At 34.4% G+C, this 14303-nt stretch overlaps 1 pseudogene; it reads right to left on the bottom strand.

Moving 5' to 3' along the window:
• Positions 1–10679: 10679 nt before the first annotated feature.
• Positions 10680–12298, bottom strand: LOC120781713 (annotated as a pseudogene).
• Between the last annotated feature and the right edge of the window lie 2005 nt (positions 12299–14303).

The following is a 14303-nucleotide window of genomic DNA, read 5'->3' as shown; positions in this document are numbered from 1 at the left end:
ATATAGATTTCAATGTAGAACTTCACTCTTGTTTGAGATGATCAAATTAGAACAATTGAAAACAATTTCGTTTGTATTTTTGGTCTGTGATTTCACTCTATATCTAAATATACTTTGTAAAAATAAAAGCTTTTACATTTTTCTGCTCTCTTACAACTGTTGCTACAAAGTAAAATAGTTTTGTTCAGCTGACGGTTGTGCGTATCACCTAAAACTGAACGAGATAAATTAAGAGTTATATATGTATATAATGGGTTGTAAAAAAAGTCTTCCTGTATTTTTATTGAATTTTGAAGTTATACTTCTTATACCAGTTCGGAAAAAGGTTGCGATAGATTCAGGTTGTAAGTGGTGTCTACGCCAATTAAGAAGAAGAAGAAGAGATTCAGGTTGCGCAACCTTGCTCAATATGAATCTACGCAACCCTTTGCTGGCAATATGAATCTACGCAACCTTGTCTGCGAAGATGTTCGAGCAAGCAAGCTGAAGCAGTGACAGCAAGCGAAGCGGTGATCATTTGTTCGTTTTTTTCGGCACAGCTCGGCTTTTCTACCAACAACACAATGTTGCCATGCTTATGCTGTTGTTGTTTTTCTAGAAAAAATGTTTCAATTTTTGGTTGGTGACATATTCAATTAAAAAATCAATTCCGTTGGGATTCGAACCTACGTACCTCCTACGTGCTCATCATAATTTTTGAAAACGCTTACCACCTAGACCACCATTGACACTTCAATTGCATTGTCCTAATTGTGGTTTGCTTATGCATGAAAGAAATATACAATGGATCGCCGATTGTTGGTGACATATTCATATGTGTACGCATATGTATGTTTGTATCCCAGCAAGAAGACTATACGTTATATAATGCCATAAACCTGCCGTATAACTATGGATAGTATGCGTGAAAAATTCGAATAGTTTACATCAGTTTGTACAAAGGCATGGGCAGTTTGTACAGTGCATTTTTCGGGATGCATGGGCAGTTGGCCACCAAGATCATGCGATTTAACGCCTTTAGACTATTTTTTGTGGGGCTACGTCAAGTCTAAAGTCTACAGAAATAAGCCAGCAACTATTCCAGCTTTGGAAGACAACATTTCCGAAGAAATTCGGGCTATTCCGGCGGAAATGCTCGAAAAAGTTGCCCAAAATTGGACTTTCCGAATGGACCACCTAAGACGCAGCCGCGGTCAACATTTAAATGAAATTATCTTCAAAAAGTAAATGTCATGAACCAATCTAACGTTTCAAATAAAGAACCGATGAGATTTTGCAAATTTTATGCGTTTTTTTTTTAAAAAAAAGTTATCAAGCTCTTAAAAAATCACCCGATATATTGCATATAATTTTCAAATTTATATGCAGAGAAGCTTTCCAAGGGTCCGTATTGATTGGTACATTCTGATAAATGTAATAACCCATGGATATTGAAGCTTATTAAATGATTCCCATACACCGTACCGAACAAGGCGACAAATTCTTCTAAAATACTTTGAGCAACATTTCTACCTTATATGACTTTTCGCATGAAAGCAGTCTTATTCCACTATGCAGAAGAAGGAAATGGTAATATGAATCATCATCAATACAATTTTAAAACAAATATCCTGGAATATAAAAGAAACAGCCTAAATTCTGTTGATTTCCCATTACTGAGTTCATCTAAGTTTCTACAAATTCTACCAAATTCTGAGGGAATTAAAGTAGAGAGGAATTTCAGTTTTTGATTCATTTTTGTTACATTCCCTCTTTTAATCACCAAATGCAACAGTTTTTGTAACACCCAGGTCGACCAGATGCATGGGATCAAGGGAAACTGGGATACCATTTCAAAATCGTACAACTCTAATATATTTGGTTGAGCTCTAAAAGATGGAATATGATGCTCAATATCAATCCGATTTTTAAAAGAACTATTTGAACGCAATTCGTGAAGTTTACTAGAGAAGCTAATCCGAGTGTATTATACCAACTTGTATACATTTGGGGCAACCTTTTTTACTATTATGGGAAAGTGTACTAGTTACGAAAGCCCGGGCAGGCGAGTCACAGGTAAACAAACGCACTCTGAAGTTTTTTACAATTTTTTTTGAACCAACTTTTATTCCATGATCTTTTAAGACAGCAATTTCCTCGCAAAAGTCCTTCATAAAATCATTAATGTTCCAAGGTTTTTCACTTCCAGAGAAACATGCGATCACAAAAGGACTTTCTTGTGGATATCCAACAATGGCGCCTAAAATTGGCCAGCAAAAACTTTATTTGAATTTTTAAAAAGCCTGAGGCCATCAATCCTGACATCAATTTCAATATCATTATTACCTTCAAGAAAATCAAAATATTTTTTTAAAAATGCTTTTGTATTCCAACATAAAATGAATTCTCCACTGGGAATGGATTGAATATTAACTTCTTTTTTTCTGTCCCAAGTAGGGTCTTTGCACATAAAGGAAAATCTTTAACACCTCGATTTTATTTAGCGTTTGAAGCAAATCAGTAACGGTGTTTTGTGAAACGCTGTTTTCCTTTATTGCCCACTCCTTCAGTGCAGTAGCCTTTTCATTTGGTGTTGGAATTCACTGCCTCACTATTCCTACCCAAACTAGCAATTATCTTGCCGCTCATCTTCACACAAGGATAACTCTTCAGGTTCACTAGCACTAATAACTTCACGATTTTTCACTTTCAACGCGAGCAAACTCATCTCAGCCTTCTATATTTCGCCGCGTTAACTTCAAATTCTTTTTTCTCTTTTGAAATGGCGTTCCGAAACGATTTCATATTTATATTTATAAATTTCTTTCTTACTTCAATTTTGTCGTTGTCACTTCAATAGTTTTCACACAAATGTGAGAAATTGCAGCTTTCCACTTTGTTATATACTGATTACTTCTACCGATTACTTTTACTGGGATTACTTCTACTGATACTGATTACTTCTTTACATCAAACGACTACAATGCATATCTCGCATATAGCACAACCATTCTTGTAGCAATAAACTGTGGAGGAGGGATGCTTGTTCTTCTCAACGCAAAACTGTTACGTCACGAAATTGTTAAACAATGTATTTGTTTTTGTAAGAATTGTCAAGAGCTAAACCGAAAAAAACTAACTGTAAACTAGTGTCGTAATCTTGTATTCTATTGCGCAGATGAGAGGCAAAAAATTTTTCGTTCTGCGCATCTACGTCACACGGCTCATAAATTTCGTGAAATAAGTAGCTTGAGTAGCAAGTAAATATTGCTTGTTAATAATAATTGATTGGTTTTTGGTTTATAGAAATGAAATAAAATATTGAAGGTCCGCGAGATTTTAGATTTTTATTAATTTATTAATTATTATTTTGCAATATAAATATTTTTATTAATTGTTCTATTCAAATACGCACCAAACATAAAATGGAAAAATTAACTCATTTACAAAAATCACAGCGCAAGTTAAATATGAAAATAATTACAATTATAGATCAATTTGAATATTTAACATAAAACTTAAAATTAAAAGAAATATTTAAATTAAACAATTCAGATTTTATAATGTCTTTTATTTTATTCAGCAGCATCTTCAGTGCACAATTCATTCAAACTATTTTCCATTGAAAGGACTGCACAATCCTCAGTCACGTTAAAATCTTCAGCAGGTATACACTGTACTCGCACTTCTTGAGGTTGGTCAACATTTATCAACAATGAAGTCACTATTTTCTTATTTTCCCTGCGCTCAGCTCTGGTGCCTCGCTGCTCATTTTCACTAGCTGCAACGTTATAGCGACAGGGAATAGCTCCTGGTTTCAAAGTCCTTTTGGCGGCAAGGCCTATGAAAAGTATAAAATTAAAATATTTTAAAACAAAGGTGATTTATCAACTTACCCATTTCGTACATCCCGTTTCCAATAATGTCTTCATCGTTGAAGTGGTCCATGCAAATTCGCCATGTTTTCGGCTTAAATGCTTGATTATTTCTACAAAATTGGACCCACTTATTTTGCTGCCCTTTATCGTTCGGAAACATAAAAAATGTTTTCTTCACATTTTTATTTCTTCTATCATTGACACTTTGTTTCACTACACACTTCATTTTGTTATTTAAATACAAAATTACATGGGTAAAATAAATTGTTTCTATATTCACATTGATTAATACCACGAATTTATAGCTGTCAAATTTTTTACTGCGCCGTGTGAGGTAAGCAATTGTTTGTTTACATTTTTCAAGTATAAAGGACCTGCGCAATGCGCAATCTCATTCTTGGGTCCGAATCTATTCCGCTTTTCAGTAATGACATTGCCTGCTAATGAAAAAATTCTTTCAGTCGGTGCACTACTTGCAGGTATTGAAATAAACTTCAATGCTGCCACCTTTGACAGAAGAGGGTAACGATTTTCATTTACTCACCACCACTGCAATACATCGAAATCATGACTTAAAATAACCCTTTCTCTACAATATTGTTCTATTTCTTCTATTGGAGATTGTCTAGAGTTGTTAGATTCTGGTTCCACAATCAATTTTACTTTTTATAGAGTCCGGCGTTTCAGAAATTTTGCTTATTCCTTTTAAGGCATCAACTAACAACTGAAATCAAGCGACTACAAAACAAACCAGCGATCTGTGCTCAATGCTCTGCTCATGCCTAAAAGTTGAAGACACTCGAAATCATAACTGTAAAACATGAGTGTTTCGCTCACAGCTCATTTTTGCGCATTTCTTTTTGTGATCTATCGTTGCTGTTCGCACATTTGCTTTCAGTGAATTATCTACGCAAAATTTTTGGGTGCAAGATTGTCGTAAAATAAAATGCATGTAAAAGTTAACAGCTGTTTTACGATATTTGCACAGTGGAGTCTGGATATAGTGAACTATATTAAGGTTAACATTTTTTTAAACGTGGTTTATTAGCTTTAAATTCATGTTTGTTTATGTAAACAAAACAGGTTATATGTATAAAGTAATTTTTTTAAAAATACATACATATTATTGAAAGAATTTACGAATAGATGTTTGCTTTTTGATTTCGGAAATTGACTTTTGAACCGCTTTTTCGCGTAGACTTTTCAGTACAAGTATGCCAGCATAGTCAGTGGTGTTAGCTTCAGCCCATGCTATAGCTATATCGATACTTTTAATGGCTTCAGTAGCTTTTATTGAATTTCCGATCTGTCCTTCGCCTTGGCTGTCATCACAAGATTCTTCAGTATCCATGGCATAATTATCTAAATCAATTTCTTCGTCAACTTGGATTGAATTCCACTTCTCAATATCTTGTTCAGTGTAGATTTCCTAAAACAAATAATGTTCACATAAAAACTCAATTAACAAGGTGCTTGTCCAAGAGGGTGAATAAAATTACCTCCCGGTAATACAACTTGCAACAGAACCTATATATCATGAACTTCTGTTTTCCCTACCCTGTAATGATATTTTTTTTTGGCAAAGTAAGCTCAAAGGAATATCATCGTATTCATCCTCGCTTTCATTTGCTTCTGTAGTATTTATGCATTCTAATAAAGGCTTCCAACATTTTACTATTACATTTGCCTGCAGCTGATTCCAAGCAAGCATTAAAATGATACAGCATCCTTTAAAGTTAAATGTTTTAGAAATTGTGTGATGTCATCCTTTCCTACAGCTAAAAGCAGAAGATGCTTTTTGTAATACAGCTTAGTTAAGCGAATCACATTTTGATCCATAGGCTGAATTAAAGGCGTTACATTTGGAGGCATATAAATCACGAATATGGATCCATCAGCAGTTTTAAGTTCATCTTCTGGAGGATGGCAAGGGGCGTTATCAAGCAAAAGGATAGCTTTGGCTGGTGATCCTTTCTGTAGTAAATACTTATGAACCTAATATCAATTAAAAACGAATAAATACTCTGCAAAAATGTCAGGAGTTGCATTATAAATGTACCTGAGGGACGAAGCAATGGTGAAACCATTCTCTGAAAATGTTGGCAGTCATCCATGCATTCTTAGAGTTCCGATAGTCTACCGGGATGTCATAACTTAAAAGAGCGCGGCTTCTTGGCATGCCCAATTATTAACGGTTTGACTTTATGCTGACCAGTTGCATTTGTACATGCAAGAAAAGTAATTCTGGCCTTTTCTGCTTTTCTTCCCGGAGCTGTTTTTTCTGTTTGACTGACATACGTTCTATCAGGAAGCATTTTCCAAAACAAGCCGGTCTCGTCTGCGTTATATACTTCGTCCTCGGAAAGCTTCAATTCGTAAATAATGTTTCTGAGTTTATGCTTAAAGGGATCAGTTGCCTGGATATCCGATGAAAGTTTCTCGCCACACACTTTTAAAAGTCGGATTCCAAAGCGAGTTTTAAATCCAGATAACCAACCGGGGCTGGCATGAAAGCTACCTTCTTTTTCCTTAAAGTCAGCGTGCAGCTTCATTGCTTTTTTCTTAAGCATTTCCCCAGTAACTGGACAATTTTTGTTTCGTTGAGCTATAAACCACTTGTATAACATCTTCTCCATGCGGAGATACTCGCCTTTTCTAAGAGTCTTCCGCTTAGATGCTCCGACTGCCTGGTGGGATATAATACTACGAGCATTTTTTTTATTCCCGAAACTGTTGATTTGGCCACACCATAAATCTTTGCTAAGGATGAAACACTAGCACCTTTCTCGAGTTTTTGAGCAATTTCAAGTTTTTGCTTTAATGGAAGAAGTTTCCTCACAGGCATGATAACACTTAATTTATTAGCACATAAACACTTTTAAAAATATATACAACAGTACACATTCACTCAGAAGTGCTTTGCACCCGACAAGAGACAAATAAAGACTGGCACCAAATACATAGCAGCAGCTTTTCCAGTAAAAAACATAAAATGAGCAATTTCGGGGAATACCCGACTTTATTTCTGTTTAAGTTTTTTTAACAGTTTATGCTTGCCGTTGCGTTTAAAACTCTGTTCACTATTTCGAGTTTTCGATAGTTCACTATTTAGAGTACTGAATGTAAATTTTTAGGCGTTCACTATATCGAGGTGTTCAGTATACCGGGGGTTCACTATACACAGACTCCACTGTAGTTTCTTAATATTTCATTCATCAGCCGTTGAAATGTGGCTGGTGCATTTTTTAGTCCAAATGGCATCCTTACAAATTCATATAAACCATGTGGCGTTACGAATGCCGTTTTTTCTCTATCTTCTTTTCTTACTAGAATTTGGTGATACCCTTTTGCTAAATCTACTGTTGTAAAATACTGTGCTCTGCCCAGTTTATCTAAAATTGAATCGATGTTCGGAAGCGGATATTTATCGTCTATTGTAACCTCATTTAATTTTCTGTAATCTATTACTATGCGATATTAATTTTCACCTGAGTTATCTATCTTCTTGGGTACTACTATTAGTGGGCTTGAATATCTAGAATAACTTTTTCGTATCATTCCTTGATCCTCCATTTCTTTGATCTGTTTCCTAACTTCCATTTCATGCTGAGGAGGGTATCTATATAATTTTGAATTAATTTGATGTTGTGTAACAGTTTTTATTTCGTGTTGAATTTCAGTTGTATTTGTTAATTGGTCACCTTCCTTAAATAGTAATTTATTAAATCGTTTTAATAATTTAAGAACTTCTCTATGTTCGTCTTCATTTAGATGGTCCAATTTTAACCTGTCTAAGTTCAAATCTCTGGTTTCGAGAGTACAAATATTATTAAATTCATAGGGTTTATTTAAAAATTTACTCTGTTTTCCATTAAGTATTATTTCCTTTTTTTCAATATTTATTTGTGCATTTAAAAAGTTTAGTATATCGATGCCTATTATAAAATCATACATCCTTCCTTTTAATGGTGCTATTTTCCAACGAACCATTGCATTTTTGGCTAGATTAAATTCTTCTGGTGCTTCTGAATGCACTTCATAGTTTATCACATCTTTGTTTGTTAATGTGCTAAATGTTATGGGATGTTTTAATTTGACTTTTGCGAAATCGAATATTTCATTGTTAATTAGGCTAAAGCTAGCTCCTGTGTCAATTAGAGCAATATATGTTTTATTTTTAATCATCATTATTATTTTTGGTAAACATTCCGAGGCACTTTCACAAAAAAAAAACGCTATTAGTGGTTTCTTCCCCTAAAGTATAATTTACTTCTGATTCCTTCTGGCTTTGCCTACCGTAGTCTAAGCTATTTTGGCTAAACTGCGTGTTAGGGTTTCCTGCCGTTTGAGGGTTATTAAAGTCTCTTTCGATATTATCTATTTCCATTGGTTCGACCTGCCCCTGCCTATGGTGATTCAAGCGATTTTGGCCTGAATATTGTCTAGGGTTTCCTGGCATTTGACCTTGTTCATTGTTAAAATGGTTTCGATTATTATTAAAATTGTTATTTCTACTTTGCCTTGAATAATGGTCTCTGTACTCTTTATGTTGATTACCATACCGCAGTTGGCCTGAAAAGTTATCTTTATTTCCTCTATTATAATAATAATTGTTATTATTTTGTTTAAATTGCCCTGACCTGTCTCTATTTATGAATTTATCAACTTGCTTGTCTTCGTAATAATTTTTATTCTGCCTAAATAGTCCATCTGTCCTTCTGTATTTTTTAAATTCCGTCCTGATACAGGTATCTTCGAATCGTCTTCTTGTCATGATTTGTATAATATTGTACAGGTCTTGTTCTTCATATATTATGTCGAGTAGCGTCCCCTGCGTCATTTCTTTTATTGTGTTAACTAATAAGCTGTCTATATTACTTAAATCTATGCCGAGGTCGTCTTTATAGTATATTTTAATTTCATCGGCCTTATATTTAATTTTTTGAATTTCAATAGCTAATTCGCTTACCGTGTTTGCTTTTATGTTACAAATTCGTCTGTACAGCTCATGCGGTTCCACGTCTGGTTTATACCTCAATTTCAGAGTCCTTTTTATCTCTGTCCAGTTACCGGGGTTTGGTAGATTTATTACGACATCCTTTGCTTCTCCTTGGATTATCCTATAGTACACTGCTCTTGTTGCTTCGGCTTTGGTTTCTTCGTCTCTTATATTGGACAATATATATTCTACGCCGCTTATGAATGAGTTTATAGTGACATCATCTCTCCCAGTGAATGTAGGTAAATGCGTAATATTTGTTATTATACTCTGTAAATTATTATCGTTGACTGTATGCCTATGTTGTAAATCTATATATGCTTGTCTTAACTGTTCTAGTTGTTGGTCTTTCCTGTTGAGTTCTTCTATCAACTCCACATTGGGTATTTGGGTCTGCTCCAGCGCCATCCTTCTTCTTTGATCGAACGTCTGCTGTCTTGTAAGCGAAATTTTGTCAAATTATTACTTTGCTTCACTTCTTTGGTTATGTTGTGGTGATAATTCGCCTTTTTATATTTCACTAGGTCGAATTCACTTCACTTCACTTTTATTTTTTATTTATATTATTTTATACCCTGGAGGGTCTGGTTAACTTCTGAGTTGGCTACAGAATCGTAGGGTTGTTTTTGAGTGTTATACAATTTTTTTTTTTGTTTTTTTTTTTTTTGTATTCCAAAGGTTTTCGTATCACTATCCTTTAAATCTAAGGATTAAAAGGACAACCGACTGCACCAATTTTGCTATTCACCGCCGAAAACGAGTTAAAAAAAAAAAGAATTGAAAAGCAAAGGCTTATTTAGATTACAGCGAAGTGACGCTGAAGGAGTGCAGAAACAGACTGATTTTATTGAAAAGTATTTCTTAAAATGAAAGTTTACAATTTACCATAAGAAATGCTTACTAAGTACTTTACATTAGTGGTACTCATTTAACGTCGCAATTATATAAAAATTGGAAATAGCAGCTTTAAATGATTTAATGATAATTGAATTCTTTTGTGAGGACAATGGTATGAATTTAAATTAAATTGGTTTTATTTTAAATGACTATATTTTTTGTTTTGCAGAAGAGAGGAAAAGTAAAGAAAATGATATAATGGAGGACCTAATGCATATATTGGCTTTAGGCGTAGAATGCAGATATAGCGTACAATTCATTCAAAATAGTGTACCGAAATCCAGGGTATTTTTAAATGAGATCTAATGGGAACTCGATGAAAACCGATTCAAGAAGATCACGTGTTACTTGGAAAACTTTCGATGCTATTTTGGATCTAATAAAGGGAGAAAATCTTTTCAACAAAATTCGGTCGGGCAAACAATTTCCATTTTAACGCAACTGGCAATTGTGTTGTATCGCTTAGGTTCTAGCGGTGAAGGAGCTTCTCTTTCGAAGATTGCAGGTTTATTTGGAATCAGTGATGGTGGTATCATTCAGGTCAGAACTCGTCAGTTTTCCTCATAATACATTAACATGTTTTTATATTTTAGAATTTAACTGAACGCATATTTAATGCGCTATTGAAATATAAGGACCAGTATTTATTTTGGCCAAATACGGAAGAACGCAAAAAGCTCGTTTTAGAAACTTCGAGTTACCTAACTGCATAGGATACGTTGATGGTACCGAAATTCCATTTGCGGAAAAGCCGTCACAGGACCCAGAAGCGTACTTTTCACGAAAACATATTTACTCCGTTAAGGCACAAGCCGTATGCGATCATGGATTACAAATAAGGCACCTGGTGTTAGGCTTTCCAGGTAGCGTTCATGATGCACGTATTTTTAATAACAGCGAATTGTCAATTGAAGCACATAAATTTTTTGGAGAAGGTGAATGGATTGCAGGTGACAGTGCATATAAATTATCGAGTACTGTTATAACGCCATTTAGAGAAAATTCTAGAAATTTAACACTAAGCCAAAGGAATTTTTTTAACAAAACATTCAGTCGATATAGAATTCGAATTGAACATTGTTTTGGAATGCTGAAGGAAAGATTTGGTAGTTTAAAAGGCTTAAGGCTCCAAATAAAAAATGAAAATGGTGTGAGAAAAGTTAACAAATGGATTCTCTGTTGTGCATTGTTACACAACTTTATACTCCAACAAGACGATTATTTCGATTACCAACCTGAGAATTCGGAGCACAGTATTGACGAGTCGTTATGGGAGCCAAATGTTCGTACCAATGAAGGGGAGATAAGGCGACGACAAATCTTTGAACAATTGTTTAATCAATAAATATCTTAATTTAAAAATTCTTTTCTTACTTATTTTTTCAAATAAAATTCAATTTCTTTACATAAACAAGTAACATAAATTATTTGACTAGAAATAACTTAATACGCATAAAGTAAAAAAAAAGCAAGGTGGACCACAATCACTAAGTCACTATAAGTAAAACAAACCAACAAATGTATTAAGAAGAAAAAGTCAAAATGAAAAAAATTTTTTTTTGGAATACAGACAACTTGGCAACTTATGAGCTACTTAGCTTTTCAATCGTTCGTGTTCCAATCTGACTTTTTCCATTTCTTTCTCCAACCGTAATTTCTGCAATTGAAAACTGTTTTCCTCTCTCTCTTTTTCAAATTCCAATTTTTTCATTTCCAGTTCCAACTTCTTATTTTGGATTTCGAAAAGTAATGAAAATGGATTTGAACTGCTATGAGATCTTTTCATATTTCTTCTTGGTGTAGATGTGCATGCAAAATTAGCGGGCGGACTAACTACTTCATTTGCAGACGGATACATAATAACGGACGGACTGGGTAACGGACTCGAAGAACTTGTGTCGGGGTCTATCTCTGGGGTATATTTTAAGTATCGTCCAACGCTGACACCAACTCTGTTGATTGATAAATCGCTGGTGGCTGAACACCTATGCGACGTCCAAATATCACGTGACGGTCTTCATAAAAAGGACTTATTCTTTTTATGTATTCTTCTACACTATGAGGATCACCACTTTCAAGTAAGCCTGCACCAGTCTGGCCTTTCCACTTGAGCGCAGATAAAAAAAGTCGGTTTCAAATGCCTTATTTTAGTCCTCCATTTAATATTTTTTAAATTTGGAGCTTTTTCGCCAATTTTGTTGTAAAACCTTTGGGCTGTTGGTTTCTAAAAGCAGATCGTTAAATGTAAAATGATGAAATGACAAAAAATATATCTATATTACCTCAAAATGGTCCGGATTCTCTTTTATTGCGTCCACTATGTTTATCAAAAGGTCTTTCGTTTGGCTTTCAGACCAACGAAATGTGCCGTTTAGCCTTAATCTTTTTTTCTATTAAATAATCAATTGAATATTAATAATACAAGCCAATAATTAGTTGTTATGAATTTACTTACCAAATAAACGCTTCCAGTTGATTGCGAATTGCGCAAAATGCTATGGTTGCCACTGAAAACGGTCTCGCATATTTGCAAGACTGTCGTAAAGTAAAATGCATGTAAAAATTAACAGCTGTTTTACGATATTGCGAATTTGCGATGTTGCCATACGTTTACGACGTTAAATGAGTTCCACTGTTATTTGCTTTTACAATTGTATCAATACCAAGAATTGTTGTGGGAATTAATTTTATTTTGTTTACATTTCGTTAGTAACATTTATAAGTGACAAGAAATAGTATCAAATTACAATGTAGTGAAATACTTATTTCATTGTTTAAAAAATGCTTATTAAGTACTTTACATTATTTGTTTTTACAATTGTATCAATACCAAGAATTGGTATGGAACTAATTTTATTTTGTTTACATTTCGTTTATAACATTTACAAGTGACAGGAAATAGTATCAAATTACAGTTTAATGAAATACTTATTTCATTGTTTTATTTATTGTAGCAATGAATTCGTCTATATCGTCAGCATTTTAATATGTTGACTTTGGAGTGGCTTTATAATTAACATTGTAAGAAAGTGTATTTGGGTTGGTAGTGTTTAAATATGTAACTCGCGCTCAGATGCCCGCGATAGAAGCTATGCAATAGCTTAAAAAAAACTAGAAGAAGACAAGTACGGTGGTTTATATATTGTCATACAATATACATACATATAAGTGAAAAATGGTAATGCGGAAAGAAAAGCACAAATAAAACACAAAGAAAAAAAATTCTAAACCATCAGTGAGGTGAAAAAAAACAAATAATAATCGTACTGTGAAAGCAGAGAACGTCTATCATAAAAATTATGCTCAAAACTATATATTGCTCTAACAGACGAACATATGTATGTTCGCTCTTTTGCTTATATTTTTATACGTTTATATGCAAACATGTGTATTCGTATGAATTCTTTTTGTGTACATATATTTATGAATACATGTACAATTGAATACATTTAAATTAAATTACTTTTTCAGAGCAATATTCGTAGTTGATGTAAAAATAAAGCCTTTTTTAAATTATTTTTTGTCTTAGATATATTCATACTTACATATTTATATAACAAATTATCATATTATTATTTAAAAATTGAAATATATTACAATAGTGATAAATGAACATTAATCGTATATTTTATCATTCAAAACTTCTTCTTCTTCTTAATTGGCGTAGAAACCGCTTAAGCGATTATAGCCGAGTTAACAACAGCGCGCCAGTCGTTTCTTCTTTTCGCTACGTGGCGCCAATTGGATATTCCAAGCGAAGCCAGGTCCTTCTCCACTTGGTCCTTCCAACGGAGTGGAGGTCTTCCTCTTTCTCTGCTTCCCCCGGCGGGTACTGCGTCGAATATTTTCAGAGCTGGAGTGTTTTCGTCCATCCGGACAACATGACCTAGCCAGCGTAGCCGCTGTCTTTTAATTTGCTGAACTATGTCGATGTCGTCGTATATCTCGTACAGCTCATCGGTCCATCGAATCGCCGTGGCTAACGCGCAAAGGACCATAAATCTTTCGCAGAACTTTTCTCTCGAAAACTCGCAACGTCGACTCATCCGTTGTTGACATCGTCCAAGACTCTGCACCATACAGCAGGACGGGAATTATGAGTGACTTATAGAGTTTGGTTTTTGTTTGTCGAGAGAGGACTTTGCTTCTCAATTGCCTACTCAGTCCGAAGTAGCACCTGTTGGCAAGAGTTATCCTGCGTTGGATTTCTAGACTGACATTGTTGGTGGTGTTTACGCTGGTTCCAAGATAGACGAAATTATCTACGACTTCAAAGTTATGACTGTCAACAGTGACGTGAGTGCCAAGTCGCGAGTGCGACGACTGTTTGTTTGATGACAGGAGATATTTCGTCTTGCCCTCGTTCACTGCCAGACCCATTTTCTGTGCTTCCTTGTCCAACCTGGAGAAAGCAGAACTAACGGCGCGGGTGTTGAGGCCGATGATATCAATATCATCGGCATACGCCAAAAGCTGTACACTCTTATAGAAGATGGTACCTTCTTTATTTAGTTCTGTTTTTAAATAATATTATGATAATTTGTTATATA

This window comes from Bactrocera tryoni, unplaced genomic scaffold, assembly GCF_016617805.1.
Source record: "Bactrocera tryoni isolate S06 unplaced genomic scaffold, CSIRO_BtryS06_freeze2 scaffold_7, whole genome shotgun sequence".
Taxonomy (NCBI): domain Eukaryota; kingdom Metazoa; phylum Arthropoda; class Insecta; order Diptera; family Tephritidae; genus Bactrocera; species Bactrocera tryoni.
Note: the sequence above shows the minus strand (reverse complement) of the source record. Positions and strands in the feature narration are given on the sequence as shown.